This window comes from Pinus tabuliformis, chromosome 3_1 (assembly GCF_031772625.1).
Source record: "Pinus tabuliformis cultivar Carrire ecotype Pingquan chromosome 3_1, CPIR1, whole genome shotgun sequence".
NCBI lineage: Eukaryota > Viridiplantae > Streptophyta > Pinopsida > Pinales > Pinaceae > Pinus > Pinus tabuliformis.
The window spans coordinates 887,666,116-887,675,075 of NC_142301.1; the positions used below are offsets into that span (position 1 = coordinate 887,666,116).

At 37.4% G+C, this 8,960-nt stretch overlaps 1 pseudogene; it reads left to right on the forward strand.

Annotated features, from left to right (window-relative positions):
• Positions 1-1,102: 1,102 nt before the first annotated feature.
• Positions 1,103-8,445, forward strand: LOC149190466 (nucleobase-ascorbate transporter 6-like; annotated as a pseudogene).
• The last annotated feature ends 515 nt before the right edge of the window (positions 8,446-8,960 follow it).

Sequence of the window (8,960 nt, forward strand, 5' to 3'; positions counted from 1 at the left end):
GGTCAAAGATGATTCTAATTTAGCAAGGACACAAAGCTCTATTTTGCCTTTGTGAAACCCAAGTGGTGCCACTAGACCAGACCTCATATTAGAATATAGCCAGTTGTTGGATGATATCTTCTAGATCATAGTGATTGGTCCTTCTTTCCAGGATGTTGCATCACACTCGTTCAAGATCCTCACTCGATTATTCTTATAGACAAACATCTATATTGAGTTTTCTCCATTTAGCCTTGAATGCTTGCTCTAAAAAATCGAGATTACCCCTTATTGCTAGTTCCAGAGGCTAAAGGGCCACTTATATTGTACATCCTCTTTGGAGTTGGTTGTCCAAGTTTTTTATAATAGACTACTATTTTACTTCATGTTTCTTCATTTTACATAGGAACCACTTTTTTGATACCACTTTGTGTAGACATCATTGTGCATAAACGAAACCCCGTTGCGCTTCTTAAAAGGTCATTTGTTGGATATTAATATATTTATCTTATCTTTTTTTTATATCATTAATTATATTAAAAAATATGACAAATAAATTTTCCTCTTAGTATAGTCTAAACATTCTACATTTTTACTCTTTTTTAGACATATTTTCCTGGGAGTTTTGCTATATTTATGGATTCAGCCACGCCTTTCAAACAATGAAAAATGATCTCAAATATCATATCATAGGTTTCAGTAAAAAAGAAAAAAAATAAAAAAAATAATAGACTTCACATTTTCCCTTTTCATAAATATTATTATCTAAAATAAATTAAATCATCCGCTGTTGTTATGTGCTCTTGTTATATATCACTGCCTTTAGCTGTGATATATAGTGATCACGCCAGGGAATTAGTTTGACCGTACATTAATTTTCCCCCTCCGTACATATTTTTTATTATTACGCCGTAAGGCGTTTCCCTCTTAAATCAACTCCCCCAACTGCCTTTCTGTCATAATCCTGATCGTCAGATAGATTGTTAGACGATTAAATGTTTTTCGACCATTAGATGTTACTAACCGTCAAGTACACTAAATCTTGATTTGCAGTATTATAACCATAGTCTCATTTACAATTCTTTCGGTTCGGTGGCTCCGCTGGATGCAACAAATCGATTCGATGGCTCCGCTGGGTGCATACAAAGTGGTGGCCATGGGCCGACCCCGTGATCAGAAAGGCGATATAGTGGAAATATATGATTCCACTTACAGGTCATGGCGTATTGCAGGAACCATGCCCGAGGATTTGTGGGTAGTGCGGCCACATATGGGAATGACTTTGCTTTTTTGTGATGGTACTTTCTATTGTTTGATCATCAGTGGCATCAGTGGCTGGTGGGTCATAATGGGTTTCAATCGGAAATGGGACTTCCATTTCTGCACCCTTGCCAGAGCTGGCCAAGAAAAAACACATGTTCCCTTACCTGCTCACCTGTGGGTCGCAGGTTCTAGTTACAGGTGGGAAGGTCAAAGACGGAGAGGGGCTTTTGCACGAGGTTATTTTATGGGATTTTCAAAAGGTGAAGGCAGACTCCTCTGTTTCTTCATCCTCATGCTGGAAAGAGGTAGCCAGAATGCCTCTGTTTCTTCATCCTCATGCTGGAAAGAGGTCGCCAGAATGCCTCCATCCTTGTGTGAGGATGTTAACAGGACATTGTATAATATTCACAACAAGTATCTGCTTCAAATGCTACAACAGAAAAAACAGGTAATCCAAATATTTCTGAAGATAAAAGGCCTCCAACTCAATCCTCATTGCCCAAAATGCCCTGTGTTTCAACTACTGGACTAGGCCCAAATGGGAAAACAATTAGTGGATTCTTGTACAATTATAGCAGAGATGAGGTTAGTATAGTTTGTGTGTGCCATGGCACATTCTTGTCACCTGCAAAGTTTGTGCAGCATTCAGGTCGTACAAACCTTTCACATCCTGAAAGGCACATTGTTGACAATCCATCCCCATCTTCAAATGAAGATGCATCAACCCTGCAATGTAAAGTTATCCAAATAAAATCTTTTTTTCACTTACTAGTTCACGGATACCCGGGTCAGTGGGTAGCCGCTACGTCCAGGGTTTTAAACACTGAGTGGATGCCACCCGAAGGGCATCAACACCCCTCGGCCTATTTACTGACCTAACCCCAAGAGCTTTCGGGATTCGACCCTGTGACCTCCCATTGGCGAGGCACTTGATTTGACCGATTGAGCTAACTCTTGGGGCTTATCGAAATAAAATCTTGGATGTATAAGTAAAAAAATGTTTCCCTGAAGGATTATCTCTATGTCACTTGCCCCAGAAAAGGTTTTTGAAATTGAGTGACTAGACATCCAATTTGGAAGCACTCCTCTTCTGCTCACAGAGCAGAATTTTGCTTCTAGACCTGGCAATCCCAAGATTAGGATTCCAATCTCTCTATGGTTTGACCCCTCCTGTGTGACATGATTTCCATTTCCATTCTCTCCGTGCTCTGCCCTATCTGTATAGCATGCAGTTCAATTCAATTACCTTTATGGACGAGTTTCATTTCCAATTTCTTTGTGGTTTGCTCCACTGGTATGGTATGAGTTTCAATTCCAATTTTCTATGGTTCGCTTCACCTGTATGGCATGCGTTTCAATTTGAGTCTCTTTGTGGTTCGTCTCAATGTATGACACAACTTTCAATTCAAATCTCTTTCTGGGTTGCCGCAGTTGGTCTGCTCCACCTCTACGGCTTGATTTTTAATTCCAATCACTCTATGGTTTGGTCCATCTGCATGGCACAAGTTTCAATTCAAGTCTCTTTTTAGGCTTCCCCTCCTGTATGGGATACGTTTAAATTCCAATTTCTCTTTTGTTTGCCCCATTCTTATAGCATAATTTTCAATTTGAGTTTCTCTGTGGTCAGCTTCACCTTTATGGCATGAGTTTCGATTCCAATTCCATTGTAGTTACTGTTTTCTCCACCTCTATGGCATTAGTTTTAATTTGGGTCTCTTTATGATCTGCCCGACCCGTATGGTATGAGTTTCCATTCCAATCTCACTATGGGTTGTCCTACTTGTATGGCACATGTTTATCAAAATTATCTCTTTACTGCGTACCCATTCTACTATTATTTTAGTAGATGGGCTCCCTGAAATCTATGCAACCTCTTGCAAACACTCAATTTTATGATAGAAGTATTCATATATGTGATAACAAAAGTAGAAGTCGATCAAATTTAAGTAGATCCAATATTGGTTCAAGAAGTTGAAACATTGCAAATCATCCTGGGATTCAATGGTCTGTGGGCTGTTGTTTTAAGGTTGGTTTGATCTCTATGCATTTTCTCAAGTAATTTCATTCAAATTTTCTACATGTACTAAGGATTTACAGTTTGTAGATCCTGATTTTGTTGTCTTGATGGCATGGTGCGTGTCAGGTATCTGAGTCCTCTTTCAGCAGTTCCGCTAGTAACTCTTGTTGCTCTTGGGCTCTATGAACTTGGGTTCCCGGGGGTAAGTGGACATTGAGCACCATTTCTGTTATGTCCACTTGGCTTAAACAAATTCTATTTCAGAAGCTGATCTCTATTGCACTCACTTGGTATTAAACAAATTTTCTATTTGCTTGAATAGAATTCATATGCTTCAAGTTTCAATGAATGCCATAATTGCATTTGAGTTATATGGGTATAGAATTCCTAAGCTTGAGTGCCCTAGTCCAGCATTTTTATTAGTTAATATGGAAAGCTGCAGGGTACTCAAAATTAAAGTGTGATTACAACTGGTTTGGAACAGAAGGACCTACTCAAGTATGCTAGCTAACTTGACTAGCACCCATATTGCTTGGATAATTACGGGCTTGATGACGATTTCTATTAAACAAGGTCCATCTGTTGGACTTTCATTTATCTTGAAGCAATAGATATTTTGATTTGATATCTGCAGACTCTTTTTTTGAATGGAGGCAGTGTGTGCTTTTCTGCATCGTAGGTGGTTTCTAGACAGATAGTTTGGTTGGAACTTAACACCTGCTTTTACACAGATACTCAGGATGAACTATATTGCATAAACTAGATGAAACAAAAAATGTTTTTGGGAAATGTATTATGAATAAAAAATGTTTCAGAAATGTTTGACTTCAATTAGTCCCGATTTACTCCTAATTATATCGTCTAATATATATTTAAGGTTTAAACTTTTAACACAATAGCATATTATGTACGATCTTTATTAATATTAATCACATTAGTAATAAGCAGTGTTCGGAGTTGGATTGTTTCACAAATGGATCATGGTAAGTTCTGAAAAGAATTATTTCCAGTTTGTTTTGAAACTTCTCTTGTGAAAATTTAATCTATAATGACTAAATGACATAGCTACTGAATCTTTTTGAATCCAGTGGATTCGATTTTACTTGCGCTGATACACTTTCTAGCTTGAGTAGCTAGCATAGATGAAGTCCTTTCATTTGGTTCAAATGTATTTCAGAAATATTTGCATGCACTAAAAGTATTAGTGACTAGCATAAGAATGACCTGACACAAGTGTTGTCAATTTAATGAACTTTAACTCACTAAAATTGACCTGATATGTCTTCAACCAAATCATGTCATTTTATTTAGCTATTAGTTAATAGCCCAACTCTTAGTTCTTATTTTAACTTTCAACCAGTTAAACTTGCATTTACAATAATAAGTTTTGGGTCCTATCGAAACAAGTTTTGCAATTTTCAATAGATTGATAGGTTTTTCGCGTCAAACTTGGAATTTCTTGTTGAAAAGTGTGCAACAAGAAATGCTTGTTGAGAGTGCAACAAGATGATGGAGCTTAGTGAAAAGAGTCGCCTTCACTAAGTGGGCCCGCATGCTATTTTTGGCGCAAGTCTATTTTTAGACATATGGATCATGTATATGGATTGCAGGTTGCTGTTTATGGATGATTGGTCAAGTTGGGAAAAATAGATGGACTTCTATTTTTTATCAAAGTGTGAGTGATCATAGTGTGAGTGATCAAAGTCTATTTTTAGACTGGCTGTCAAAAATAGAAAAGTCAAATATTATTGTCTCATAATAATATTTGGACTATAAACTTGATCTTATTCTCTTGGAGCACTTCAGGATGAGCTACGGATGTGGTACATGCAGATCCCAGAGGGAAATACGTGGTTACCTATGGGATGACTAATATTTGCATGTAGGACTTCAGTTAGAACTCAAGTGAGTTGAGGTTAGTGGACTGGAGGTGCAGTTGATGGAGTTGTGTTCAGTTTAGCTTTGTTAAACTAGTTGTATTTAGTCTAACTGATCAATAGACTAGAGATGAGTTGGGTGAATTAATTATTAATTAATTCACAAGTTATTAACTCATAATGAAACTATAGAATACATCAGTTAACTCAGTTGCATGTCAGTGCATGTTCAGTTCAACAGGGACAAGTGGTAGAGAATCAGATTGCTATCTGTTGTGACTATAGTTGTGCACCAGATCTTGCACAATCAAGGGATTGAGTATGCCAATGAGTTTGCTCACGTATTTTCCCAGTATTGTAGCCTTTGCTCACGTCCAACAAATTGTGAGTGACTATTTTGAGGTGAAATACGAGTTTGGTGAGCCATTCTCATCAGTTCTTGAGCAGGTATTGAGCAGTGGAGGCAGGCAAGCAGCGGGGGAGATTTGGAGATCAAATCTGAGTTGTATTGTGTGTAACAGGTGGAGATGGTACTGGATTTCTTGTGATAAGCATTGTACTTTGTAATGTTACATGATTCAATCAATATAATATACAGATAGTGTGGGGTTTTTAGCGAGATGCTTTCCCCGGGATACATACTGTGTTAATGAGTTTGATTGATGCTTCTATGTGTGCCTGTGAATGTTTTTGCTTCTGTAAATTGATGATCAACGTAGAGGAGATTATGTATTATACATGTTCCGCTTATAATTGTATGATCAGGATAATCTCTGTGAATATGTGTTAAATTATTCAAAATTTCTACATTTCTTCTGTTCACCAAACACCCATACGTTTGGATATCCATATTACCTGCCTTCAAATTTATGTTTGGATGTATATTTTGTAATATCTATTCTATTTGAATTTCCGTTTTGTTTGAAAATATATCCTCTTTTTTTTGAAAAAAAGTCAAATGAAGTGTTGTAATCCGATGTTATTTACAGGTGGGGAAATGCGTTGAAATAGGGCTTCCACAACTTATTGCACTGGTCTTCTTTTCACAGGTAAGGAATTAACCAATTACCATTATGTGTAAACTTCTAGAGTGTATCTCTCTAGATATATATCATATATCCTGTTCCTAGTCTTTCCATGCTTTTTTAAATCTGTTGTATTAAATGATTTGTAATTGGAAAGATTGTGGCACTAATTTGTTGCAGAATGAAACTAACTGATTAAACTCTTTTGTCCTCCCTTTCAGTATGGTCGACATATCAAGACTCGTAAGAAGCCTTTATTTGAGCATTTTGCCATCATAATTGCAGTTGCTATTGTGTGGGCATATGCCCATATTCTCACTGTAGGTGGAGCATACAAGCATACCCCTCAAAGGACCCAAGCCCATTGCCGAACAGACCGTTCTAGACTAGTTAGTGGTGCCAAATGGTATGCATTCTTACAAGAAGCATGCATACTAATTGTCATGTCACTTCATACAGTACGTTCTCATGCAAAGCCTCAGCATGGTCTTTATTATTCTGCAGGATAAGTGTTCCATATCCATTTCAATGGGGAGGACCTGTTTTTGATGGAGGACAGTCTTTTGCAATGATGGCTGCAGCATTTGTGTCTCTTGTTGAGGTCTGCCTGCTTGCCATATATCAGATATACTTTCTTCTCTTTTATTTTCTTTATCCCGTTGACATTTCTGATAGTTATCTATGGGTTTCTATTTAAAAACAAAATTGGGTATTGACTACTATTTTTTTTTTCTTTCATAAATTTGCAGTCTACTGGTGCATTCTATGCTGTTTCAAGGTTTGCAAGTGCCACACCTCCCCCTCAATCTATCATCAGCCGTGGTATAGGCTGGCAGGTAAGGAAATGGATTCGTTGCTTTCACCCTTACGGCTTCAGGTAATTGGAAGATTGTATCATTGTCGTTGATGGAATGTAATGGTCCTCTCTATAGGGAATTGGAATTTTATTGGATGGGATGTTTGGAACTGGAAATGGGTCCACAGTATCAGTGTAAGAACCAGGAAACTTGACCCATTTCTGGAAACTTTAGCTGCAACTCGACCCATTTTTGGCAATACTAGCTCTGAAATTTGTCTTATCTTGGGAATTTGCAGTGAGAATGCTGGTCTTTTGGGGTTGACATGAGTTGGGAGTTGCAGGGTGCTCCAAATATCAGAAAGATTTATGATATTCTTCTCTGTTCTTGGTGATAATCAACTCAAGTTGGGATATTGTTCTCATTTTGGGGTTTATTCCCTAGTCTGGGATTTTGAATTGCTAATTTCATGTTAATGTGTTCCAGGCAAATTTGGAGAAATCTTTGCTTCTATTCCAGCACCCATTGTCGCTGCCGTGTACTCTCTCCTCTTTGGTTATGTTGGTATGTATACGGTGTACACAAATCCTATGTGCTGAGCTACAAAGTTAGTCAACTAGTAGTATCTTAGCTGTTGCCATAATGTATAATGGATGTATGCATAAAACCTTAAGGTTAACTCATATTGGCAGGCACTTAGTTTGTACAATGAAATTTCAACATATTAGGGTAAAACAACAATTCATTGGGTACCTATATTGGCAGACAGTTTGTACGATGCAGCTTTAAAATTGTAGGGCAGAACAACAATTCTTTGGGTTTTCCCTCATGTCTGAAATTTTTGTATTCTTGATGAGCAACTCGTGGGGGTCTCAGTTTCCTTCAATTTTGCAATCTAAATAGTTTCAGGATGAAGTTCATCTTGGGCTTCTCTCTGTTTTTGGGATTATCAGTACCACAGTACTTCAATGAATTTACAGTTTCTTCTGGTCATGGTCCAGTCCACACTCATGGACGATGGGTAGGGTTCTTACAACTTCTTTCAGGGACTAAATTGAAATTTTTTGGCTAGCAGTTCGTTGTGGCAACATTCCCTTCATTCTTCAAATTTCAATGTTTTTAACTTTAAACATTTTTGAATGGCTTTTTTAACAGTTCAATGACATTATCAATGTGATTTTCTCGTCACCACCTTTAGTTGCTGGCAGCGTAGCATTGTTTTTGGATAACACTCTACATATGGGGGAGAGTTCAACAAGGAAAGACAGAGGTTATCATTGGTGGGATAAGTTCGTTCATTCAAAACCGATCCTAGAAGTGAAGAGTTTTATGCTCTCCCTTTCAACCTGACCAAGTTTTTCCCATCTGTCTGAGGATGAAACTCTATTTTAGAGGTGGGGTCTCTGTTTTATCAATAGCCTTGGTGCATTTGGAGAATAATTAGAGTGTCTTCAATTCAGAAAGAGACAACTTCACAGTGTGAAATCTAAGATGTCTATATTTTATATCTATCACTTTGATAGGGAACTGCTTTCATGAATTATCTTAAATGGATGCCTCTGTGCCCTGGTCAATCATTTTCAGAGCACTTCAAGATCACCGCTCTTGGCAAGAATCAAAAGGAGAATAATGAAAAGGAAAAGTACATTTCAGACTCTTAGAGTGGTCAATATGCTATCTTGACTCCAATTCAAAAGAGGCATGTTGTGCATAGAGTAGTTTATTTTTCTAAGTACTTTTGAAGATGCAACAGAATGTTTTTGTTGTTGGTGCTTCAAATTGAACCAATGAGCATTTATCTGGAACTCGAGAGTCATATAGAGTCATTTTATAGTAATGATATCTTAAGCCCCCTTGCAAAGGCATTAGTAGGAACTAGCAGTACAATTGCTTTCTGATATTCTCCACGCATAATGCGAGAATTATTAGTTATTCATAGCACATGTTTAAAATATAATTTTTTTGGTAAACGTTGTTTGCCTTTGAAATAAAGGGTTAAGCT